This window comes from Giraffa tippelskirchi, chromosome 6, assembly GCF_054371585.1.
Source record: "Giraffa tippelskirchi isolate mGirTip1 chromosome 6, T2T-mGirTip1v1.2.pri, whole genome shotgun sequence".
Lineage (NCBI taxonomy): Eukaryota > Metazoa > Chordata > Mammalia > Artiodactyla > Giraffidae > Giraffa > Giraffa tippelskirchi.
In genome coordinates, this window is record NC_137280.1 from 57,679,512 (window position 1) to 57,706,875 (window position 27,364).

The 27,364-nt window shown below is 46.0% G+C and overlaps 1 long non-coding RNA gene across 3 annotated transcripts; it reads right to left on the reverse strand.

Moving 5' to 3' along the window:
- Window positions 1–1,245: 1,245 nt before the first annotated feature.
- Window positions 1,246–27,351, reverse strand: LOC145509359 (uncharacterized). 3 transcript variants are annotated; one of them, XR_014056061.1, is made up of 5 exons: window positions 27,273–27,351; window positions 24,772–24,908; window positions 3,858–3,902; window positions 3,670–3,755; window positions 1,246–1,570 (listed from the first exon to the last, which is right to left on the reverse strand). It is a non-coding gene; the product is annotated as an uncharacterized LOC145509359 (long non-coding RNA). The 3 variants fall into 3 exon arrangements; XR_014056062.1 differs by having other exon boundaries at window positions 27,263–27,351; XR_014056060.1 differs by having other exon boundaries at window positions 27,159–27,293.
- Window positions 27,352–27,364: the final 13 nt, after the last annotated feature.

The window sequence follows — 27,364 nt, forward strand, 5'->3', positions numbered from 1 at the left end:
TTAAAGCTCAGCCCTCAGAGACTCCAGCACCTCCCCCTCCCTACCCCCAACAAACTGCCAGACTCCAAGTGCCTGGAGTCTCCCCATCGACCACCTTGAAAGCCCAGGCTACGCTGAGAGCCGCCCATCACCTCAGCAGATCTGATCTCAGGAGGAGAGCATCTGATTATTCCAAGTGGGGATGTTCATTGAAGAAAGACCAGCAGACCAGCTTACCTAGAACACTACCTGTTCAGGTGGTCTGAGTGTAGCCCTTAGCATCCTGCATGTGTCTCGAGGGGCAGGTCCGCAGAGCCACAGGACCCCGGGCTTCCTGGCAGAGTGTGGCCTGGGGAAGCCGTGCCAGCTCAGAGTTGGGGCACACCTGGAGGGAGCGGGCAGGCTGTGCCCTTGGTGGCGGCTCTGGCCAGACACAGAGGTGGCAGAGCCAGGTGTGGGGTGTGGCCCTGTGGAGCCTTACTCATTTGGAAAGAGCAGCGGCTGTGAGGACAGTGGCTCACAAGACCCCCCCCCACCCTGATTCATTCCAGGATTGAGGAAACGCAGGAGAAACTGTTCTGAGGGTGGTGGTGGAGACCACAGGGGCCAGGGTCCCCGCCATGGCAGGATGGGGCAGGTGCCAAGGATGCATGGATACACAGAAACTGGGACAGTTTGCTGAGAGCCCAGGGTCGCCCAGCAGAGACCCTCTCTCCAGCTGGAGGGGAAATAGCCCTGAAGTGAAGATTTAGAGCAGAAGTAAACAGTGGCCACATTTGACAAAATGGCTCAGAATTCTCACTGAACTGATTGTATTACACAAAACAAACACATCAACTTGGTGGCTACACGCCACAGCTCTTACTTTCTGTCTCCCTTGCAGAGACAGGGTTCTGAACCAGCAAACAGGCCATTATGAAACAGCAATCCACACCCTTTGTGGTTGAACAAGAGGAACAGCTAGACACAGTTTCCATTCCGTAGTCCCTCAAAACTAGATGTGAATTTTCCAGTATTTCTGCTGCTGCGGAGTAGAAGACGTATATCTGAGGACCCAGACATTAAACACAGCCATGGGGCCCTGCTTTGGCCCAGTCCTCACCATCACAGTATCTGAAAGCCAAATGTCCATTTCCTTCAGAGTCCCCATAGCATGTGCCACCTAGATGGACTACATTTTGAAAAATCAATCTATTAATTTAAATTACATACATTCAATTCTATTAGCTTCACCCTAAAGTTTTAAGGTAACAACAAAGTAGATCATGTTTGAAGGTTTCTTTAAATGAAAGATGCAAAGTAACGTAACTGTGTCCTTTCTGCGGTTCCCTACACTCCTGTTCCTGAGTCCAGGACACAAAGGTCAACAGCAGAAGAAGTTCAGAAGGTAACAAATTGTGGGAGCTTGTTGAAATGGAGAAGCAAGGACACAGGATTTAATTTACCTGAGTGCTTGAAGAGGAGAGAGAGAGGATGGCAGAGTTGAAAGATCTGACATTCCCGTGAGTCCTGGGAGCCAGCCGCATCTGGCTTTCCCAGCACTGGTCTAGTCGGTGGTGCCCATTTCCTCCGCTCGGTCCAGAGGACAGAACTTGAAAAGAAAGAGCAAATACAACAGAGAAGATTATTTTTACATCAGTTCTTTGAAGGAGTCTCAGTACTGCTCATTTCTTTTCTGATCTTTAAACTTGAGTCATTTTTTTATTTTAATTTCAGCTTCATTGAGGTACAATTGACACAACTGTAAGATATGGAAAGTGTACACTGCGGTGATCTGATACGTGTGTGCACCGTGAAAGGATTTCCCGCACATGGTTAACCAACATCCGTCTCCTCACGTTTATCTTCATGTGTGAGAACATTTAAGTTCTTCTCTCTTAGCAAATTTCAACGATACAAACAGTGATCAACAGTTGTCACCACATTTTACATCCAATCCTCAGAAATTATCCTGCCTGTAGCTGGAAATTTATACCCTCTACCAGCCTCTCCCTGTTCCCCTGGTCCCTGGCAACCACCACTCTAGCTCTGTCTCTACGATAAACTCAAGTCTAAGATGGAAAGAAAATAACCCACAAAATGTAAACAACTTAAATGCTCATCTTAAGACAAAGTATCTACAAGAAGCAGTTATATTCAGAGACTTTGTTATTAATAAAAGAAAATTCTGTCTACTAATAATAAACCACTCCAACTTTATGTATTTTTATCATAACCAGCCTTTATTCGGTACTTCAACCCCTGTAAATTTGAGATGGGCTGGTAAATGCAATCCATCAACTAAAACTGAATTTTAATAATGTAAACATCTCATTGTGTTTAGAAGTGGTAGAGGCAAAATTTGAACCTGGATCTCATCCCCCAGCCTTTCCTGATTCCAATAGAACCAGTTGTCTTTCTTAGTTGACATGTTGAAACAAATTGATATACTCGAGTTACAGCATTTAAACTGTGCATTTCCTTGATGCACTGCCCTGAGATTACCCTGGTGGGTTACCCTGGGGACCTTGGTGGGTTACCTGGGGACCCTGTTGGCCCCTGGTCCCTGCCCAACTCAGCCCCACCAAGCACATGCCCACCAGGCACAGAGAGTCCATGTCCTCACCCTGCTGCTCTCGGAGTGAAAATTTTTCCAGGCGTGTTCTTACCTCCCAGCGGTCTGTGTAAAGACCTACTGGCACACAACCTTCTAAAGTAAATTGAGATCAACTGAAAGGCACTTTTAATGCTTATTGTAAGCTTTACATTTTGCCAATATTGTATATGAAAATATATTGCAAAAAAAATAAAAATAAAACTACCATATGATCCAGCAATCCCACTCCTGGGCATATATCTGGAGAAAACCATTATTCAAGAATATACAGGCACCCCAGTGCTCACTGCAGCACTATTTACAATAGCCAAGACATGGAAACAACCTAAATCTCCATTGACAGATGAATGGATAAAGAAGATATGGTACATATATACAACAGAATACTACTCAACCATAAAAAGAAGGAAATAATTTCATTTGCAGCAACATGAATGGACCTACAGATGATCATACTAAGTGAAGTAAGTCAGACAGAGAAAGTGAAATATCATATAAGATCACTTATATGTGGAATCTAAAAAAAGGTACAAATGACCTTATTTACAAAACAGAAATCTAGTCATAGTTGTAGAAAACAAACTTATGGTTACCAACGGGGAAATACCGGAAGGGTTAAGTCGGGAGACTGAGACTGACATAAAGACACTACCGTATATAAAATAGACGACTAATAAGGACCTACTGTATAGCACAGAGAACACTATTCAATATTATGTAATAACTTATATGGGGAAAGAATCTAAAAGCGTGAACCACGTATATGTATAACTGATTCACTTTGCTGTACAGCAGAAACTAACACACCATTGTATATCAACTATACGCCAATAAATAAATAATACAAACATACATAAATACCCATTTTCAAGCAAGAAAAAAAAAGAAATGTGTTGTAAATTTGGGGTGCAAAATTAGTAATAAATCACTGTACAAATGGACATGAGGCTACTGATTGGATTAATATGAAATTAGCTGTATTAAATTAACGAAGTTAAAATGTTCACTGCGGTGGACACGATGACATGTGAAATGACAGGATGGATGCTGACTTTCCAGCCAAGTCAATGGCAAGAAAAGATGGCAAAACATACCCAAAGGTGGGAGGAAAAACGCCTCATCCTCAAGGCAATTTGTACAAGTTTGCAAAATAGCTCCAGGGTATCTGCCTGGGGTGTACCTGAAATAGAAAATACCAGAAAGTGTACAGTTTTCAAAATACTTTTTAATGTGCAAATAATTCATGGCTTAACATTATTGAAAATGTATACAAAATTCAAACCTCATCAAAATGAGTTTGTAGGATTGTTCAAATTGCTGCATAGCCCTAAAGAAAGAAAGGAATCAGGTTATAAAGAGCTCTAAAGCTTCTACCAGGGTACTGCAATAAGCAGGATAATGGATCAGACAGCTGACACACACAATCAGAGTTCTGAATAACCCAAAAGTCGCAACACCTGGAGTTAAGTTTGAGGTTCATGGCTATATGACATCTTTACAATTCAAAAGGGCACACACACACACACACATACACATGTCTCCTTCCTGACATTTTTATACAAATTCACACACAATCCTGAATATGCATTATTTTTCTAACCTTCTGACATACATAGAAGAGAAGAAAAATTTTTAAGAATTTATGAAACTTCTATAAGCTGATTAAAATGTTATAGCTGAAGAAGCCACATCAGGAAAAAACTGTAGTTATGGGGCCTATAAAAACCTCTACTAAAATTGGCCTCTCTGTATGTAGAAAGATATTTTTAAACACTGACTGCTAAAGTGATGGCAGAATTATTGAATAATGACGTAAAATTGTCATTTTTATTAGCGATGGCCTTTCAGTTTCATACTTTCCACATTGTTTTTGTTTGGCAATAAAAAGAATCCTGACACTGATAAGTCTGAAAACGTTTAGAAGTTGCATTGCATTATCTCTGGAATGGAATGTCACCTCCTGAGGGCATTTCTTTGCCAGGTGAGCAGACAGCCTCCGGGTGTGATGGGCTAAGTGTGTCAGTCACGTGCTGGGCCCGGGGCCCTGTGCTGGTCACAGCACCGCCTCAGCCCCGCAGCCCAGTAAGCTTCCTCCGCGGCCCCGCCTTCCCGAGACAGAAGATCCGTCACAGCCCCGAGCGTCTCTGCAGAGGAGCGGACCAAACACGTACAGGCGGGACCCGCTGGCCGCGCAGACCCTCTCACGCTGGATGGACAAGGCCGCCCCTAGACCGCGGCTGGAACCCGGGCTGAGGGCGAGTCTGAAGTCCAGACTACTCTCCGGGTGAGTGTGGGCCTTTTCAATACACGCCCCAAGGGTAGAACTGATGACTATTAGAACAAAATCAAGGAGTCAGTATTCTACACAGCGGGTAGCGACCTGAGGGAGTCAGGATCAGGCAGGTGAGGTGTACACAGTCCAGGAGGCCGCCCCGCAGGCTACACCATAGCACGCAGCTCACACGCGCTGTTTGTAAAATGGATACACTGCCCTTTTCTAGAGTCATTAAAAATTATTTTTAAATCTTAAAAACATCCATATGTCTTTGAAAACATGTATACATATTTTTCTATTCTTTGAGTAGAAACGTTTCTTTGTGTAAAATTAGTTTTAGGCCTTGATTCTGACGTGTTTATTTGTCTTACCTTGGTCTGCCTCAAGAATTACCCCCTGACAAGTCCCTTTCTGATAACACTGCTGGTTCTCATCTAAATAACTAATTTAAATTAAAATAATGATAAATAACTGGTTCTCATTTAAATAACTAAGAAGTGACCAAGCCAAAAGCCAGCGCACATGATGGAGAGAGATGAGGGACTCCTCCGTCACATCGCCTGACCTGTGGCTTCAAACTGAGAAACAAGTTTTGAAGTAAGAATCTTCCCAGAAGGGTGCAAATACTACTCCACGCCCATCAACAACATACACACTTCACAGAATCCCCCATTTGTTGAGAACTTTCTCCCACCCTGAACTAAACCTCAGAGAAACACACGGGGCCTTCTTAGGAATAAGCCCAAAGCCTGAGGTCCCAGGAGCTATGAAATTAAAAGCAAATAAATAAAATTGAATAAATACATAATATGTTGAGCAACCTGGCTGAGCCTTAAACAACTTTTCCTTGTATGAAAACTTTCAGAAAGAAACTGCTCTGAAGTCGATGTGAGAGTGTGCCCTACGGGTTCTGCTGTGATATTTTAACCAAGATACAGGGAATGGTGACTGAAGCTACTGACAAGGTCTCCAGGCTGTCCCTTCTACTCGGGCACACACACACACACACCCATGAACGCACACACATACATGCATGCTCATGCACACACCCACACATAAATGCATGCACATAATGCAGGCACACACATGCACACTCATTATATTTATTTTAAAAAACAGAAATGTATTTAGACGTTGATGAGAATTTAGAAGCATCTCTCCTGCTCCTCTTGTTTTTGAAACTCTGACGCATGTTTTAAATCTACAATAGGCACTATTTAGTCTCAGCAGGCAGATACCCACAGGGACTGGGGGCCCTGCCTGCAGACCTAACACAGGGAGGAATGACAGATAAAATACAACTTCATCCAAACCCTTCCCCAGAACAGATGCTGAAAGCCAAACCAGAACTGCTTTGAAGAGCATAAGAAGAGAAAACTGGGTTAACTCTGGGTTTTGCTGCTTTTAAATGAGGGTTAGTCTGCAGAGTCTGCACTTCTGAGCCCCTATAATAACTAGATGCTGCAAGAGAAATGCCAGGTCCACCCCTAAGCTGCCCAGCACACATTAATTGAGTGCCTACTGCATACCAGGGACAAGTCAACCAACCAGCACTTCCTCGGGGATCACTAAGATCAGCAATGCTCAGAATACAGGTGGGATAAAATGCAGTATTCTGCTTAGAATGCAGAGTCAGGAATAGTCTTCTCCACGTTTCCCACGCTTTCCAGTTTTCATTCTGCCAGAAAGGCATCCTACAGCTTGGCATTCTTCTCGGAGAAATCTGTGACCACATTTATAAACAAGTAGCTATTTGTCATGAAGGAGCTTCTGTGTGGGGATCCATGGACAGTCAGTGCGCCGTCCACAAACCTCGATGACCATGAGGGAAATGAAGATCCTGCAGGGCAGGGAGCCCCAGCCAGATTCTGCACCCATGTCCACGCTGCCTGGCTACTAGAGGGCCAGAGGAAAAGCCTATATTTGGAACAGCTGAGTGTCCCAGGACCTGGCCAGGCATCTGAAGGTCATTCCAATATGGGGAGCAAGTTGTCCCACTGGCCGAAAGCCTTCCCTTCTGACAAATGATAATTAACCAACAAATTAAATACTGTAACAAAAAAACCTACCTGGACAGTGCATATCCACAAAATAACTCCTGTCTAGAGTGGTGCTTCTGAAAGTGAAGACAGTTCCGTTTTTAAATGCTCATCAGACCCCAGGCCTGCACTCACTGGCCCCATGAGGCTGTTGAATTAAAGACTGTGACACTCACTCTCTTGCCTAAACTGAACTGTCAACCTGCTCACCCAAGAAGCTGCTACAGGACCAAATATAAGGCATGACCTTGACTGGGAACAGTCCCTTTGACATCAAACCCCTTCTGGTCCTCCTATCTCGGTTGACACTCCAGACATCCATCGTCCTTCACGTGGCCACCACTTAGTCCAGAAACAGCTCACCACCCCACCCTGGCCAATGAGTTCAGGTCAGGGTAGCTCCTAGAAACAGGAGTTTGTCTCCTAACAGAAAGACACATCACCCCTCGACTCCCTCTGGACCTGCCAACTCAGCATGAATGCTGAGAAAGCATGGATGCTGAGAAAGATCAGAGAGAAGGAGGCAGCCTGATGTTGGTACACCTGCAGTATTGGAGAAACTGACCTCTGAAATGCTCATTGTATGAGGGTCGAATCAAGGGTTCACTTGCAGGCGAGAGCTCCCTAGTGACTCAGAAAACATAGTGTTCCTTCTGCCATGGTCCCTACATATGTCTGAGAGTCCTCCAAAAAGCAGGGATTGAAAGTTTGGCAACAGTCAGAGTACCATATTTTAGCTAAATGCAAATATTTGTTTTGAAATAAGTGTCAATTCACATGGCTCAGAAAGTAAAGAATCTGCCTAAAATGCAGGAGGCTTGGGTTCAATCCCTGGGTCAGGAAGATCCCCTGGAGAAGGAAATGGCAACTCACTCCAGTATTCTTGCCTGGGAAACCCTATGGACAGAGGAGCCAGGTGGGGTGACAAAAAGCCACGGGGTGACAAAAAGTTAGACACGACTGAGTGACTAACACTTTCACTTTTTCGTAGGTCATTTAAACTTGACTTTAGAATTCCAATGGGAATATACTCCTTGGTATACCCCTCCAGGACTGATCTCCTTTGGGATGGACTGGTTGGATCTCCTTGCAGTCCAAGGGACTCTCAAGAGTCTTCCCCAACACCACAGTACAAAAGCATCAATTCTGCAGCGCTCAGCTTTCTTCACCGTCCAACTCTCACATCCATACATGACCACTGGAAAAACCATAGCCTTGACTAGACAGACCTTTGTTGGCAAAGTAATGTCTCTGCTTTTTAATATGCTGTCTAGGTTGGTCATAACTTTCCTTCCAAGGAGCAAGCGTCTTTTAATTTCATGGCTGCAGTCACCATCTGCAGTGATTTTGGAGCCCAGAAAAATAAAGTCAGCCATTGTTTCCATTGTTTCCCCATCTATTTGCCATGAAGTGATGGGACCGGATGCCGTGATCTTAGTTTTCTGAATGTTGAGCTTTAAGCCAACTTTTTCACTCTCCTCTTTCACTTTCATCAAGAGGCTCTTTAGTTCTTCTTCGCTTTCTGCCATAAGGGTGGTGTCATCTGCATATCTGAGGTTATTGATATTTCTCCCGGCAATCTTGATTCCAGCTTGTGCTTCCCCCAGCCCAGCATTTCTCATGATGTACTCTGCATATGAGTTAAATAAGCAGGGTGACAATATACAGCCTTGATGTACTCCTTTTCCTATTTGGAACCAGTCTGTTTTTCCATGACCAGTTCTAACTGTTGCTTCCTGACCTGCATACAGGTTTCTCAAGAGGCAGATCAGGTGGTCTGGTATGCCCATCTCTTTCAGAATTTTCCACAGTTTATTGTGATCCACACACACAACCAGTCCGTCCTAAAGGAGATCAGTCCTGGGTGTTCATTGGAAGGACTGATGTTGAAGCTGAAACTCCAATACTTTGGCCACTTGATGCAAAGAGCTGACTTATTGGAAAAGACCCTGATGCTGGGAAGATTGAGGGCAGGAGGAGAAGGGGACAACAGAGGATGAGATGCTTAGATGGCATCACCGACTCAATGGACATGGGTTTGGGTGGACTCGGGGAGTTGGTGATGGTCAGGGAGGCCTGGTGTGCTGCGGTTCATGGGGTTGCAAAGAGGCGGACATGACTGAGCAACTGAACTGAACTGATACCCCTCCAGGGGTGGGTACATAGAGACCTCCGCAGTCTCCAGGGCTGATATCAAGTGTAGAAAATCTGCATCACTTTATACGCTCTTTTCTTCCAACACTCAGAAAAATTATTTGCTTAAATATTTCTTCTCACATTTAATGCTCCATCCAGAAGTTTCATTAAGTTTTGCTTAGACTGTCAGACACCGTTTGGAGAACTCAACAAAAGAAGGAAAACACACTACATTCTCACATTTTCTCTCTTTCCGCTCATCCTGCCCTGCTCCCTAGTCTCCTAGGACTAGGATGACTCAGCACTGGCCCCTCCAGCTGGGCTCCCTCTGGGCCATTTGCTGGTGTGGGTGGGTTTGGGCAGGATCAGGTTATCATCTAAAAGCTCTCTGTCCTGCAAGGCTCCCTTCCCTGGTTCTCAGCCACATTTTAGCTTCTGGATTATTCTGGCCCAGGTCTGGGGCATGAGGTGGAGAGAAACCAGGGAGCCCTGCCCCGCTCTGTGTTGTTCTCAGGGGCCTCTCCACTCCTGTCCACCTACCTGCCTCCACTGTCTGACTCTCACTTCATGTATTAGACTTTTGATGCCCACTGATTTCAGTTGCACTTCATGGAGGAACAGGAAAAGTGTGTCTAATTCATCCTCCTGAAAGAGGAAACGCCTCCGTCTCTGTCCACCCTTCCCCTCCGGTCACGGAGAGGGGAAGGGGGGTTGCTTTTGCTTTTTGATTGTTTGGTTTAGTTGTTTTGCAAGCAAGAATCATGGCATTTTTGAGACATAAAGACAATATTTTCTCAGTTTCAGAATGAATTCCCAGTTTTCTGAATGAAGCAGAGTCATCATAATAACAAGCTATCGGAATTCAACCCAACTATCGGAATCAGGCCGAGTCCCCGGGAGCCCCATTCAGACCCCGGGTGAACCAGGCCACACAGGCCTCCAGGCCCCCCGGGGAGGAAGAGGAGTGTGGACAGTCCTCCCAGCCACCGCACTCGCTCTGGGTTCTGCTTCCACAGGCCTCTGGTTCAGGAGAACGGCCAGCAGGCAGGCCAGCTGCTCTGCGCCTGCTGCCCGAAGACCTGTTGGGGACACACAGGCCCAGAGGCCAGGCTGTGAGTCCACTCAGGGAAGGAGCGATAGCGCCTGTCTTCCCTGCTCTGGGCTCGTCCTGCTCTGGGCTCGAGCCTGCAGCTCAGCTCCCAGCCGAGCAGGAGGGGCCTGGCGGCTGGCCGTGGCAGCAGGAACTCCCCTTGCAGACAGCCAGTCTGCGGCCAGTGGCCCACAGAAGGCCACTCTGTTCCCGGCCACCGGCAGCATCCCCACTGCACAGGCCGCGAAGGGGGAGGCTCTGAAAGGAGTGTTTTTTTTCCCTAGAATACACAGCACTCTTATTTCCTTGGGGTGCAGCAAAAAACACGCCAGGACCAGATCGGCAAATGCTGCGGAGTCGGCAAGGACATTTATCTCCAGCGCTGGGGCGCAGGACGGGTCACCGGGAGGCACTTGGAATGCTTCAATAAATCATCGTGAAACATGAAAATAAGAAAGCATTTGCTAAACACGTCTGGGAGGAGGCTTTCATGCCTCTGCTTTTTTCTACCAACTGCTGCTCCTCGGAGAGTTGACAGGGCTGATAGAATCCAACAGAAATTGGGTATTTGTTTGAGGTGGGGTGGGGGAAGCAGTCCATGCCTAGAGTCTTGATTTACATGGGTTTCTGAGGTGAAAGAAAATTCAGCTGGTAAATCCATGTGCATATGTTATAGGAAGTGTAAAAAAAACAACAATAAAAAAACCAAGCAGGAATATATCTCCCGGATGTGTGCATTCTTAACAAAAGGTCTATTGAAAGGTACCATATCATTTGCTTTCCCTTTCACTAAAATATAAGAATTGGTCTCCTTAAAAATCTATGGAAAGAAGCCACATTCTTTTATGAAGCAGGCTCATGAGCAATGTTGCACTGGCGTGGACCCCAGAAGCCCAAGGCCATCAAGAGACACACACTGGGGCTCAGCTCCCTTTGTGGCAGGCAAGGCATCCTGGTTTGTTCTGAGCAGGATGTGGAACCACATGAAAGCAGGGACCCCTCCAGCCTAGAAGCCATCCCTTCGTGATGCAGGCCCATCTTTCCTCAAGCCCCTGACCCAGCCTGACAGCCACTTTCTCCAGGAGCCTGTCTGTAGCCCAGGCCATGGGCTGCCCTGTGCTGTCTGTGCCCCTGGTTTCCATCAGGGGCTGAATCGAGTCCCCCGCACACTTGGTGCTGAAGTCCTGACCCCAGGACCTCAGTGGGGGATACACTTGGAGAGAGGCCTTTAAAGAGGTGGTTGAGGTACAAGAAGGTCCTGTCTGAATGGTGTCCTCGTAAGAAGAAGAGATTCAGACCCAGATACATAGAGGGAGACGGTGAGACAACAAAGGAGATGGCCACAGGAGAAACCTGCCCTCCAACCCATTATCTCCAACTCCCAACTCCAGGACCATGAGAAGACGCACATCTGTGACACTTGTTACAGTCACCCTGGCAAAGAAATAGCCTCTCACACTCCGTGACACCCAGCTCTCAGCCTCGGGCAAAAGAAGACACAAAGCTGACTTGTTGGTGACCCAGTTTACTGTTATATAAAACATAATAACGTAAATATATGTAATGACATATGTAGTATATACAATACATATAGATTAGATAAATTAATACAGTGATGGCTTATATAACATAATTGATGTATAATTTTATGTAATATATATAATACATTATATTTATGTAATACAGGATAATACATTATGTAATATAACACTATGCATCACATAGCATGATATATACAGAGGAAATATAAGGGTGAAAAAGAGAGTTGCAATTTTATGAAAACTAAAAAAATGTACTGAGTTCTAAAAATATTCTGTAAGATGCTTATAAGATACTTAAAAACTAAAAATCTAGCAGCCTTCCATTGGACTTTTTCTCCCAGGAAGATGTCATAGACAAGTTTTTCCCTTTCTTCCTGTTAAGTACAAATAAAAGCAATAAACAGTATGTCTAACACAAGCACAGAGGCAGGAAGGAGAAGGCAGGTACCTAGAGAACAAAGTCACAGGGCCTGTAGGTGGATTTAAAAAAGAAATCCCTGAAAGAAAGGAGGAAGAAAGTGTGTGGAAAACTATTCAATGAAATAATGACTCAAAAATCTTCAAATTTGGCAAAGGACATAATCCTACAGATTTAAGAAGCTGAGAAAATCCCAAACAGGATAAACCCTAAAACATTCTTTCCAAGAAGCATCCTAGTCACATTACTAACATGTGAGGGCAAAGAAAAAAATCTGGAAAATAGGAAGAGAAAAGAACATGCTTTCTCTAGGGGAAAAACAATTTGAATGAGAGTGAAGTTCTCTCCAGAAATTAGGGTCCACAATGTTTTTTAAGATGTAATAGAAAAGAACTATCAATCCAGAATCCTATACTGCTAAAACACCCTTCAAGAATGAAGGGAATTCAAGACTTTCTCAGATGAAGAAAAAAGAAAACATTGCTGCTTGCAGAACTAACTCAACAGAGGGCTAAGTGAAGTTCTCTAGACAGAAAGGCATGTCTAACAGGAGACTTGGAGCAGCAGGAAATGAGAACAATGGAAAGAGTAAAAATATGTATCTAGACAATGCATGTCCTTCTCCTACGGAGTTTTCCAAGTTAGTCGTGATGATTAAAACAAAAATTATAACACTTTCTGGCATGACTCTAAAAATATGTAAAGAAAATACATAAGACAATTGTACTTTAAACAAGGTTATAAATGGGATGTAAAACAAGGTAGTCTCCAAACTTTATTCAAACTGGAAAATACTGACATCAGTAGTCTGCGAATAAAACGACAATAACAACAACTAGAAAGAGAGAAAGAGTTACATTTAAAGACACTAAGATAAATCAAAATGAAACTCAAAAGATGTGTTCAACTAAGCGAGAGAAAGCCAGGGAGAAAAGACACAAAGAAAAGAAAAAAATAAATAAATAAATAGAAAAGAAAAATGAAAGGGTAAGTTTAATAAACCATAGCAATTAACAATTATATTAAGTGAAAGGTCATCACTTAAAAGACAAAGGTTGGCCCAGTGGATTGAAAATTATGACACAATTATAAATTATGACAGAAACTATATAGTAAAGATGCATCATGCAAACATTAATCCAAGGAAAGGAGCTATCAACATCCATATTTCTACCAGCTAATGGAGACTTCAGAGCAAAGAGGAACACAGCAGCAGAGAGCAACAGTGAAAAGTCAGGCCACCAAGAAGACATAGCCGTCACACATGTGTATGTGCCCAACCACAGGGTTGTGTAAGTTGTAAAACAAACCATGATAGAGCCTAAGAGGGAAACGGCAAGCCCACAACTCTGTTTGGAGATGTCACGACCCCTCTCTCCGCCCTTGGTGGACAGTTATTCAGAAAACCACCAACTACGTGGAAGGACTCAGTGGCACCATCAGCCAGCAGGATCTAGTCAACACATCAAGAGACACCATACCCTGTTCAGAAAACAAAACCAACAAGTTTAACAGAATTAAAATCATACAGGATGCTTCCTGCCCATAACAGAGTCAAAACAGAAACCAAAAATGGGGAGATACTTCTTTGAAACTAACCGGTGTCCTTTTAAATAGTCCATGGTCAACGAGGAAGTCTCGCAAGAAAGAAAGCGTCTATTGTACTGAATAAAAATGAAAATGGTCCATATTAAAATGTGTGGCATGTGGCTAAAGCAGTGCCGGGAGGGCCATTCATAGCACTAGATGTTCATATCAGAAAAGAGGGAAATCCCCTCTTCAGGGATCTAGGCTTCCCACTCAAGCACCTAGAAAAGTAAACATGAAACAAACAGAAGGAGGGAAAAGCCCAGAAACCATTGAAATTAGAAACACAAAAACAGTAAAGAAAATCCATGAAACAAGAAGCTTTTTCTTTGAAAAGATCAACAGCACTGACAAACCTCTAAAAAGACTTACAGGAGAAAAAGAGAGAGGGTACGAGTTTCCACTATCAGGCATGAAGTGGGGGTGTTACTACAGATCCTGCAGTCATCAAAATGGTAATAAGAAAGTGACATGGGCAAGTCTATACATATGAATGTGACAGCTTAGAGGAGTGGACCAATTCCTTGAAAAGCACCGACTACCACAACTTACCCATTATGACACATGGAATTTGAATAGCCTTTTAACTATTTGGGAAATCCAATTTGTTACTAAAAACATCCCCCCAAAGGTAATCTCTAGGCACAGAGAGTTTCCCTGAAGAATGCTACCAAATCTTGTAGAAAAATTAACATTAACTGTTTAAACGCTATTCTGGAAAATAGTAGAACCAAGTTACACCCGAGGCAGGATGAACAGCTGTGTCTGAGCTCCTGTCAGGGGCCAAGAAGACACAGGCTTTCTGAGCCACAGCATCGGGCAGGGCTATACTAGGCCTTTCAAATAGTGGACAGAATCACAGGGTTTATGATAAAGCAGATGCAAAAGAAAATAATTAATATAAAATCTGCTAAGCATTCCAAAGTGAGTATATAAAGGATGCCGATGGGAACAGGGGTGGGGGTAAGATGTGAAATAGAAACATTTTGGATTATAATAAACTTTAAAGTGCTTTGTTGTCAGATCTTTTGAGGAATTGCACATGTATTTAATAATAATCTGAACCATTAGAAGGTTGGAGGATATTAATGAAAGACCAAGTTTGTGTTGTAATTAGCACACTGATTTGCATGTAAAGCATAGCTGAGCACAGAAATGTGTCTATGTAGCCACAAGCCCTGGGTGTGTTATCAATTTATCAATTTTAAGCAAATAATTCACCATGTGTTTAGAAATTTAAATTGTAGCTGCATAGGATGCATGACATGGGACAGCCTGAGTCCATGAGGTTTTGCTATAAACACTAGTGAATTTTTGATCTGTTTGAAAAAAGAAGATTCCTTCCAACGAAGTGAGGTCAAGTGTAAAACATCAGATACAATGTGTAAAGAGCACAAAGTAATCAAGTTGCTCATGTACCCTCACAAACAGATGTTTACTTTTCAGATTCTGGTCTTCGCCTTGAACTTCTCTGGCAGGAAGAAGTCTGCTTGACAAGGCGTATAATAACATAAACTGAATCTGCACTCAGCTGAGGCGTCGAGGCCTGTGCAGAGCAGCCTCGCTGTGCCCGGGCTCCCGTTGCAACATCCATGTCCGCTGGGAACTCTCGGCCAAGGGGCCTGCGGGGGCTGCATTCTCCGTCCAGAGAGCACTGTCCACATCCATCTTCCAGAGGAAATAGCTGTCCAGGGGCCGTGGGCCGATAAGAAGTGGCAAGTGACAGATGAGGCACCAGCACCGGCGGACAAATGGCCCCTGGGGATGGGAGAGCCTACGAAATGGCAACTGCAGTTCAGCTGGCCACTGCAGGCCCGCCAGAAACATCACACGCGTGTGCACTGCATGCACACACACGCACAGGCACAGAAACAGCCTCCAGGACGCTAGGAAAGCACACTCTGAAGTGGCGTTCACCCTTCGCTCCAGTGTGAAAATGGCAACTGACCCTCTCTGAGCCTCAGCTCCCTCCAGCGCAGCTCCAAGGGGAGAACAGGGCCTGCCTCCCTGGGCCCACTTGGGCCCAGATGCTCCAGGACAGGCAGGAGGCCAAGAGTGGCGTCCGGCATGCGGTCAGTCCTCAGTGACTGCAGCTGATCCTTAGAAGCAAGATAAGATGCTCCGTTGCCACCTTTCTGGTGCCTACCCTCCACCTCCAGCTTTCTACCTGTCAAAACACGCTTCAAAACACACTTCCCCAATTATAAATGCTGCCAAACTCCAATCAGTCAAGCTCACAATTTGTTCTCAGGACAAATCTTTATCCTTAACTGGCTTGTCAGGCTCTCGGCTGTGTTTCCAGATGCTCGACACCCTGGATTCCACCCCCAGGAGAGGGAGGGGGGCTCTCTTCCCACTGGTCTCTTTCCCGGCCCTGGGCACCCACATCTGGGCTGCATAGGGCAGGACCCAGCAGCCGGCCCAGGAGCAAGGCTCACGGGCCACAGGGCCCGCTCACCGTCTCGGCTCCTCCTGGAAAAGCACCAGCTATTTTTGAAACAAAGTACTTCCTTGAGCCCGAGAAAGTCCATATTAGTAAAAGCACGGGGACTGCCTCCCGGCCCTTCCTCTGGCTCTCTCTCCTGGTTATTTTTAGCAGTTCCTTTCTCCACACCGGCCATGGAGAGAGAGGAAGCAAGCGTGTCCCTAGGGCGACGCTGTGACCTCATGGCTCCCCGGCCATGGGGTCCGTGCGAGGCTCAGGCTCCAAGCCATGTGTGCTGCCCCGGGAATCGCTGGATGGCTCAGGCCTCAGTCCTCAGCCCACAGAGCGGGTCTGCATCACGGCCGCAGAGAAAGGTCCTCAGCCCAGGGCCTGGGAGTTCTGGACACAGCCCTGGAGTGAGAGGCGGCCTCAGCTCGACATGCCCCGTTATGTATGAGTCTCCCAGAGATCCATTTCCAACCATCCTCGGAGGTTTCCTGATACTTTTGGCCGAGACCCCCAAAAGCGCATCCCACAGAGCTGCTGGAGGCCACAGGCTGCCTCCTGCCTCCTTCTGTCCCACAGAGCCATGTCCCCCAGAAAGAGACGCCACTTCTCTTTCCCTGAGTCCACACTGCTGTGGACCTGCTGTGACGGGGGGATGGGGTTAGGGGGGGCCGGCCTCAGAGCGGCAGTGTCCACCCCAGCTCTTCCCACAGGATGAGGCTGAGCCCCCTTTCCAGGGGAGAAGAGGTCACCTCCCCTTGGAGGCAGTGCCGGCCAAGAGCAGGGCCACTTGCATCCTCAGGGCCACCATCGTCACTTCCCAGGAGACCCACAGAGGATGCTGAGCCAAGCTGAGCCCAGATCACCAAGCACAGACTTGGGAACAGACAGCTGGCCATGGTTCTCAGCCACAGAGACTGGTCTAGGTGTCCGTGGACACAGCTGACTCAGCCCAGCTGCAGCCCAGGCCTCCAGGCAGCTTCCCCCACGTACCTGGGCCTCAGGCGTCTGCTCCCCTCCCTGCGGTGCCCCCACATGCCTTCACCTGGTCGTGGGAGGCCTCTCCCCTGACCCCTGCCCCATGGCACCCTTCAGGCTCTACACGTGGCCCTCTGACTCATGGCTGGTGTCCAGCAGGTCCTAGAATACCACCCGCCCACCGCATGGGCAGAGACCAGTAACACCTGCCGGGTTCAGACTGACATGGTTGTTTTCCTCAGAGCCGGGATGGGCTCCTAGCCATGGGTGGCTCTGCTCCACGGGACCCCTCAGACCTGAGCCCCCATCATGTGAAATTTCCCTCCACCCGCAGAGCGGGGTCCGGGCCAGGAAGCCTGTCCACCCCAGCTCCTGGAAAAGGACACGTGACCCCCAAGGTGTCTTATGTCACAGTCCCTGAGGTGGCACAAACCCACCCACCGGGGAGACCAAGGCCAGAGTCTGGCCAGCAGCCCCAGGCCTGGCTGCAAGCCTGTTGCCATGGGGAGGTGGCAAAGAGAACTGACCCCAAGAGGGAGCCCCCTCAGAGATGGGCAGATTTCCCAGGAACTGTTCTTGAGGAACTTGAATCAAGAAAAACTGATGTAGAGAACAGACTTAGGGACATGGGTTGGGGGAGAGGAAGGAGAGGGTGAGATGACTGCAGGGAGTAGCATGGACACATACGCACTACCGTATGTAAAATAGATAAACCATGGAAATTTGCCATATGACCCAGGGAATGCAAACTCGGGCTCTGCAACCACCTAGAGGGGTGGGAAAGGGTAGGAGGTGGTTCAAAAGGGAGGGGAAATATGTACACCTATGGCTAATTCATGTTGATGTATGACAGAAATGAAAACAACATTGTAAAGCAATTATCCTTCAATTAAAAATAAATTTATTTAAAAAAAAAACAAACCGATGTCCAAACTAACAGTACAAAGGAGAGAAGACTGTGTGTATGCAGAGCTTTCTGGGATGTCCCCAGGGCTCACCTGAGCCATGAAAGAGTCAGTCCTCACCGGTGAGGTCAGCAGAGGGGACCAAGCCTCCAACCTTGCATCCGGCAGGAGAGAACCGGGGAGAGTGTAACGAATGCGAGCAGTTCTGGTTCAGGTCCTGCCTGACCTCTGATTGGCTGGTTGGTTCATCCTCCTGGTCATGGGCTTCTTCCCTGAGAATATCAGGAAGTGCCCCAAGGCCATTGCCAAGGATGAAATGAAGTAATGACTGAGAGATCAAATGAGCCCAGCTCAGGCACTCAGGAACCTGCGCTTCTCTGAGTGAGCCAAGGAGAAAACTACATGTAGGCATTTTACGACCATTGTAGAGACAACATTTGGACTATTTCACAGCTCCCTTCTTTCCAACGCTGCTGCAAATGTAAACACTTCTATCTGACACCCTCACACAGACCAGCAAGCTCTGAAGGCTGCAGCCTCGGGGAGGAAGGATCAGGGCCCCATCCAAGCAGCTCATTGGGTCCCAAAGGTGGCCCAGTAATCAGGGTGCTGGGGGTCCGGGACCAGCCGGGATCAGCACACCGCCCACATGGGAGGGAAGCCAGGTCCCCCATAAGAGTGAGACAGTAGGGGAGCCACGGCCGGTGGAGAGGATGCCCCTTCATGAGATGCCCCCTGACGTCCTTATCAAAGAGGATCTTTTCAGCAAGCATTGAATCACTTGAAAATGCTTCAAAGTATATCTGTCTGTATGAAATTCACAGTCCTCCTACTAGAGCAGGACTCAGCTCACACCAGACCTTCTGCAGAGTCGGGCCCTGGACCACACTCCAGGCGTCACCATGGGCATCTCCGTGTCCCCTCCCAGCATGGCATTTCTCCACCTCCCAGAGCTGTGCTCACGACCCAGAATCAGGGAAATGAACCATTTTTAAATATAAATAAGGACTGACTTGATCATCAATTCCCAGGTTATGTGGACACACACACACACACACACACATACACACACACACACACAGTGAGAAACACCCATGGTTCAAACAAGACTTTGAAGCAGAGACATTTAAGAACTTGGTTTCCAGAATAAGAAGAAACACTTCAGAACCGAATCAAGGCTCTGCAACCAGGCTGGATTTTTTTTTTTTTTTTTTTTTTTATAAATTTATTTATTTTAGTTGGGGGCCAATCACTTCACAACATTGCAATAGTTTTTGCCATACATTGACATGAATCAGCCATGGGTTTACATGTGTTCCCCCTCCTGGACCCCCCACCCACCTCCCTCCCCATCCCATCCTTCTGGATCATCCCATTGCCCCGGCCCTGAGCCCTTGTCTCATGCATCGAACATGGAATGGTGTTCTGTTTCACATATGATAATATACATGTTTCAATGCTATTCTCCCAGAACGTCCCACCCTCACCTTCTCCCTCAGAGTCCATAAAATTGTTCCATGCATCTGTGTCTCTTATTCTGTCTCGCATATAGGGTTATCGTTACCATCTTTCAAATTCCATATATATGCATTAGTATACTGTATTGTTGTTTTTCTTTCTGGCTTACTTCACTCTGTATAATGGGCTCCAGTTTCATCCATCTCAGTAGAACCGATTCAAATGTATTTTTTTTAATGGCTGAGTAATATTCCATTGTGTATATGTACCACAGCTTCCTTATCCATTCGTCTGCTGATGGACATCTAGGTTGCTTCCATGTCCTGGCTATTGTAAACAGTGCTGCGATGAACATTGGGGTACACGCATCTCTTTCAATTCAGGCTGGATTTTTATTTAAATGCAAGGTTCACAGAGCACTGAGGAGAGGCCATACCTAAGTTCTCAGACTTAATGAGAAATGGCAGGATCCCCAGTGAACGAGGGGGTTCTCAGCCAACCCCTGAGAACCCCGTACCGACCATCCTTCCATCAACCCCAAGGAGTCTTAACCTGGCTCCCTCTCTTTTGACTGAGATTTCTGTCTCCCTGTCATCTCCCGAGTTCCTGCTGGTCCCACCCCATCCCTAACCCAGCAGAAGCCACACGCCCAGCCACAAAGCCAGTTTCTCAAATAAGGCATTGCCTTCTGCAGAAAACCAACCCATCAGCCCACAGAGATTATAAAACAAGGCTGCTTAGCTGATGATCTAGGCTGTCTCTCCCACGTCATCAAGAGCGGTCGTCTCGTTAACCGCATCCTCTAAGATCAGGGTTAGTCACACTTTGCTTCATAGGTTCCCAGGTCTGAACTGAATAGACGTGCTTCAGGGGACTCCAAAGAAGCACTAGAGTCTTGAAGTTTCATTGACAGGAACTCCCCTGTCAATGAAACTCGGGGAAAAATGAGTAGAAGCAACAGCAGGCTGGGTCCCTGAACCCCTTGCCTACAATGAGTCCTGAACAATCACTTGAGCTTCAGTAAGAGATGCTTAGATCTGCCAGGGTTAGAACCTGACCTCCATCGGGAAATGATTTCACCAGGGATGAACCAAAAAGAAGGAAGTATCTGATTCTTTCTAAGCTCTCCCTGAAGGAAGTACATTCAAATGTGTAAAATCGATATCTTATTAAAGGAAAGAATCCGTTGACTCTGACTTTCTGAATGTAAGCAAACTGTGCTGTTTCTACTTGGTATAAAGCCCAGGGTGGGATGTAAAAGAGAAAGTGAAGGTTCTGATGATCTTGAGGCTGAAATCCACTGAGCCCTAAAACGTGATGATGAACAGCAGCAAAGTTGTAGGAAGCTAATTATCTGCAAACTCGAACCCGACACTGACATGTTGAATGATGTCATCATAACTGAAGCGTTGGCGGGACTCTTCATTGTTTAACTGGATCTCTCCTCGACACAGGACATGACATCACCTCACGGAACACAATACGGTTCAAGGTAGGCAGATGCTCAGAAACAATAGGAGAGGAAAAAAAAAAAACAGAAAGCCTGCTTTCAAAGCTCCAAGGATGTCACTGCAAGGGACACGTGGATTTAAGCTAAAAAAACAAAAAGTGAAGGGAATGTGATGTGCTTTTCGGAAACATTATGAAGAGTATCCTTCTTGCCTGGGGAGAAAACACTTCCTCTGGCTAACACAGGAAGGAAAGGTAGGCGGACGCCCTGGCAGCCGCAGGGAAGAGGTGACAATTCAGAAGGTTCCCTCAGGACCACCTCTGTTTTCTGTTTGAAGGAGGTGGTGAGGCTGCATGCTCAGGTGTGACACCCGCAGAGTGCCCAGAGGAACAAGGAAAACAGAAACGGCTCTCCTACCTCACCCGAAGGATCAACTTCCCCACCCCGAGTTGTTATACTAGAAGGAGCTTTTGTTGTTGTTTAGGTGATGACGTGCGTTCCAAGGCAGGCTCTCAAAACCACGTGCTCTCCTTTTTGTAGAACAGTCACATGTGTGTCCCAAGACCAGTGTTCAAAGAAGCAGGGGAAGACACAGGACCCCTTCATTCATTTTATCTGTTGTATGCGTTTGTCTGCTTTCAGAACATCACGGGCATTGCCCTTAACATGTGCCTGGATTAAATTATCTGGTTTTGACTGAACTAACCGTGAAAAAAAGGACAAGTAAGTTAAAGTCATTTCTTCACAGAAACACTGATTTGAGAGTAACAGTAAAAGGAAAGGCATAAGCCCACGAGAAGAGCACAGTGCTACTCTAGCCACCGCCCACGGGGCTCTGCCATCGAGAGAAGGATGGCAAGATGATCTCGTCAGATCTGCAGAAAGATGGCCACAAACGAATGTGATCTCTGACCCATGAGATTACAAATGGATCACTGGAGAGGAAGCTGCAACTAAGAGTGCGCTGCGGTGGAAAATACGAACTGATGACAGCACAAGCAGTAGAACAATTAAAAATACGCATGTAGAACAGGGAGAGTAAATTGTAAAAATCTTTACAATTTTTAAGGTATTTAAGGTTGGGTATACTCAACGTAGTACTTTACAAACTTTTTTTTAACTTGAGAAATATTTGTAAATCTCGCTCGGGCTCTCTCGCTTCATAGGAAGAGAAAAGAAAAAAGCCATACAGTTGGGGAAACTCTTGCTCTTCCTGGAGACAACATGTCAAGATTATAAACCATTCATTCTTCAGCATGCACAACTGGAAGATGCACATAAACAACTATGTATGTTCCATTAAACAATAGAGCACATCCCCTTCCTATCGGGGATCAGCTGCACTATTTTGCTGGACAGTATGCGTTGTTCAGGGAAGGTGATCTGTAACACGAGACCCCAAGTTCCAGGGTAGAAGAGCATTGAAGACCCTCTTATTCAGTGTCCACAGAAAGTGTGTCTGTCCTCCAAAGATCAACCTTGGACCCCCAGGCTCCTGACACATGTTTCCCCCCCACCCAGTGCAGCACACGTCCTCTGCCTCCAGGGTCAGGAGGGACGCGCTGTGGCCAGGCTGGGCAGCCCCTTTCACTTCTGCCCACGTCCCTCTGACCAAGGCCTGGCGATGTGGTCCCATCTTGATGCAAAGCACTGAGAAGGGTGGTCCCCCCACAGAAGCAGGAGGGACACTAAGAGTGTGCTTCGAACCATCACAATGCATCTCAACACGTCTAAGCTTACACTGTTTGATCAACTGTATTTCAAGAACAAAATAGTGTGAGTCTCTCAGTAACAAAAATGCCAGAGAAGTATGTTTTCACATAAAAGGAAGTAGTAAATAAAAAGAACATTACACTGAAGATAAAATGTGAAGCTGTGAAACTTTGACCACAGTGAAAAAACAAAACAAATCCCCCTGAGTAATGCTCTAGAGACAACACCAGGCCATTAAGTGGGTCATTTGTGGGCAAAGTACTTCAGTGACAAAGTTAATTCAAGGTGAACAAAGTCTGTAATGTAGTCAGTTTTATAAAACGGTGCCTTACAATGCTACTTGACAATAATTCACAAGGAGGAGGATGGGGATGAAGGTGGACCTTCTGCGCATCAGTGATGCTCACTGTTCAGAGCACTTTGGAGAAGACAAATGCTGTCAGTGTCCAGGATGAGCACAATCACTTATTTTCCTCAAAGACAGGCATTCTGGATTTGCTGGCCTTTTCTGTGATGTGCGGCTCATCCAACACGTGCTTGTGACCCTGCCGGCGAGGGAGGGGTAGATAAGCAGCACAAGCTCAACAACCCACAGATGACAAACACACTCAGGAAATTTGGAATAGATAACTTCCTACCCTGACGTAGGCCATCTGTGAGAAACCTACAGCAAAGAGCACGTGTGATGTGAAACAATGGCACCTTTCCTCCGACATCGGAGGCAGAGCAGGGGTCACTCTCACCACTGCTCTTCACAGCACACTGGAAGGGCGGAAGCAGGCATGCCTGCTGCCCCCTGTGCTGCCCCCTGTGCTCGAGGGATGTGCCCAATGTTGATTTAAAAAGGCATGCAGACTGGAAAAGAAGAAGTAAAAATGCCCTTATTTGTAGAGAGCATGATCATCAATGCAGAAAAACTTAAATAATCTACAAAAAAATCTAGTAGAAGAATATATGAGTTTAGCATGGTTACAGCATACAAGGTCAGTACACAGTTATCAGTTATATTTTATGTACTATCAAAGAACAACGGCAATATCAAACATTGCATTTATATTAGCATCAAAAATACTTACAAATTCATGTAACAATGGGTGCTCAGATGTGTTCACATAACACCTCAGAACACTGCTGAGAGAAACTAATGAAGACATAAATAGAGAGACTTACCATGTCCATGGACCAGAAAAACTGATACTGTTAAGACATCAATTCTACCAAAATTTCTATATAGATGTGATGCAATCCCAATCACAATCTCAGCAGGATTTTGGGGGGAGAAACTAACAAGCTGATTTTAAGGCATGAATATGCCACCTGCGTGGCACAAGGTGGATGTGTATGGCACAATTTTAAGGCACGAGTATGGATATGAGAGTTGGACTGTAAAGAAAGCTGAGTGCTGAAGAATTGATGCTTTTGAACTGTGATGTTGAAGAAGACTCTTGAGAGTCCCTTGGAGTACAAGGAGATCAAACTAGTGAATCCTAAAGGAAATTAGTCCTGATTATTTATTGGAAGGACTGATGCTGAAGCTGAAGCTCCAATACTTTGGTCACCTGATGCGAAGAGCTGACTCACTGGAAAAGACCCTGATGCTGGGAAAGATTGAAAGCAGGAGAAGGGGATGACAGAGGATGAGATGGTTGGATGGCTCTATGGACATGAGTTTGAGCAAGCTCCAGGAGTTGATGATGGACAGGGAGGCCTGGAGTGCTCCAGTCCATGGGGTCACAAACAGTCGGACACGACTGAGCAACTGAACTGAACTGATGCCACCCTCAATAAACCTCAGGCATTTGGCTTCCCCACCACTCACTTGCTTAGGGTTCAAAAAAATTACCAGAAATGTGTTAATAGCAGTGAGTGTTGAGTATATATTTCAGGAAAATGTCTTCCTCACTCCCCAGCCCTTTAATGGCCCTTCTTTGCATTCACAGGGGTCTCCAGGATGGAGGCTGCAGAAGAAGGGCTCCAGGCTCCACCTGCTCAGGATACTCCCAGCTCCCTCTCCCTAAGTGTGGACCACGGAGCATGGGCTGTGCTGCGAGCCGCAGAAGGGTGACAGCGGACAGACACAGGGATTCAGAGATAAAATAGACACAAATATGGGGGAAAGCAGGATCATGTGATTCACAGTCCAGTGGGGAGACATATCAGAGAGCCATCACTCACTGTGGGAAGTGCTGGAACAGAATGGTCTCCAGGCAGATAATGATTTACTCATCTCTCTGAAGAGCTGCCCTAGGGGATGGGGGGAAGGACAGGCAGGAGTCCTGGAGTGGGGAGACAGCCCCGTGCTGCTGGAGAGGCTGTGGGGAGCAGAATAGGGGAGAGAAAGGGTGAGAGATGGTCACCTGTCTGAAAGGTTGGCTACAGTCCCCCTAGAACTTCTCAGTACTCTCCCTACAACCTAAAACTGATACAACTGGATATAAATTATATAGATAAGTAACCTTTATATTTTCCTTTCATTAAAGTAGTTTCATAGTAAATTTGTAATATACTTGGAAATCAATTCTGTGATGTTATCTCCCACAGTTTCCAAATGCCTCCATTATACAAGATCCACATTAAGTGAAATACTGTCATCAGTTTGACATCCAAGCTCTTTATCATGGCAAAACTGCAATTAATTGTTAGCCCAAGGGGAGACTGTTTTGCACACAAAATTAAAGGAAATACTCATAATCAGTTTAATACACCATTGTATCCACAAAAGTACCTATCCCAAAGCTGCTTGAACTCTGGACAGTTCTATGGCTATTTTTTACACAGCACAGATTGAGCCCAGTTTTTGATTATTCTATTACTGATTGATTTGATATGAGGTAACTGTTCAGGCTTAATTGCTTCACTCGGAAAAAGCCTTTGGGATGCAGTCCTGCATCTCTTCCACACAAGCAACTAAACCTAAGAATAGAAATTACAACCAGTCTCAAGACACACTCAGCAGACTCCATCGGGCCCACAGCTTGTTCTAAGGTATAAAAATATTAAGTTCAAATAGGCACAAGAATGTAGAGAATGCTCTGAAGCTGGCCAACATGTGGACAAAACACACCCCTGATAAATACTTTCTTTCCCTGAGAAAGGTTTGCAAGACTGTACGGTGAGGCCAGTTCCACAACCCACCCTCTGAGATACAAGGGAGATGCTATGATACACTTGCAAAGTTCTGGCTAAAGGAATAACATAGAAGAAAGACCTGGGAGCAAGGGTGAGAACAGGATGCCTCACCATGGTTTCTTGGCAGGTTTGGGATTTCTGCTGGTAGGACAGCTCTGACTCCTAATCAGGCTTCTGTCACACTGCCTTCCAGTGGCTTTTCCACTTTGAGGGAACATGGATGGCGGGACCCAGGCCTGAAGCCTGTGAAGGAAGAACTGATCTGCTCCCCAAAGGTGCTCAAGAAGCTTCCAGTGCATGAAGTCTGCAGAGATGTGTGGACACACCAGACGTGCCAGCAGGGTGTCTGTTCAGCACACCTGGTAGACACAAGAGGGGCCAGCGGCTTCTCCTATTAACCACAGACAACCACTCTTTCGGCTGTTTGTCTCTATGATGAGCACCCCCAACAATCTCTATGGACTAAATATTTACCATAGCTCTGACATCTGACAAGTCCCTAAAGTCTCACAGTGAATGTATCTGAATACATCCATCCCCATTTGTTCCCTATAATCCTATTAGAAATGCCACATCTGCCTGACAAGACTGCGTATAGGAATACCAGTTAGCCATTAACTGGCAAACTCACAATCACCATCATTTCATACTAGTTACTGTTCTCAAGGAATCTGCTTCAGGATAACACAGTGCCTGCCTTCCTCAAGCATCCTTGACTCTGGATTCAAACAGCATCCCAGTCTTCCATTCCATAAACAAATGAAATAAGGAAACAGAATCAGAGACCTGATTTGGAATTGTTACTCATGGTCGGTAGAACTTTTCTGCTTTCCATTTTACAATGACAGTACACACATTATAAAATCATATGTATTAAAAAGAGTTACTGCTTCTGAAGTGAAACAAGTGACATGTTGGAGAATATTGTAGGACTTTTTCCTTCTGGCTGAGCTAACCCATGTTACTGTCTTAATTCAAACAGGGTGTCTCATCTGCGTTAAAAGTAGAAACTTCTCTCATAGTAAAGATGTAAGAACTACTGCCTTTGTTTGCAGTGAAAGAACTCGTCTTTCAAATAAGTAAAAGATTCATTTTGCTGGGATATTCTTCCAGAAAAGCAAGGTCAGTTGTATCCCAGAGCCACTGTCCTTTGTCAGCGTGTCTTTATTTGGAAGGTTGACTCTTTATCCAGCTTAAAAATTGCTAGGTGTTTTTCCCATATTCGACTGACAACCTCCACCCCACCTCAAGAATGAACGAGAAGGGGAAAAAATAAATAACTATTACAAGTTCCTCTTGCTCTCAGTAACATCATCAAAACCTTGAAGATATCTTGCTGCAGACTCCCTCCTGGCATCAGAGCAAAAGGACTGGCAACCTGAGAGCAAGCCCCTCACCCTCCCTTCCTGCACAGCTGTCGTCCGGATCCACACCTGCTCATTCCTGCATCCCCCGGGTTCCCAGACCTCCCTGAGGACCTGGCGTCGCGCTCACCACCCAAGACATCCCCGCACGGCGCGCACAACAAAATTCAGACCTTGACTCACGGTGCAGCACAGCAAAGGGGCCGTGAACCCGAGCCAGACACACCTGGATGGTCACTCGCTGATGTCACAGTCGGAAAGCGGTCGGAGGGCGC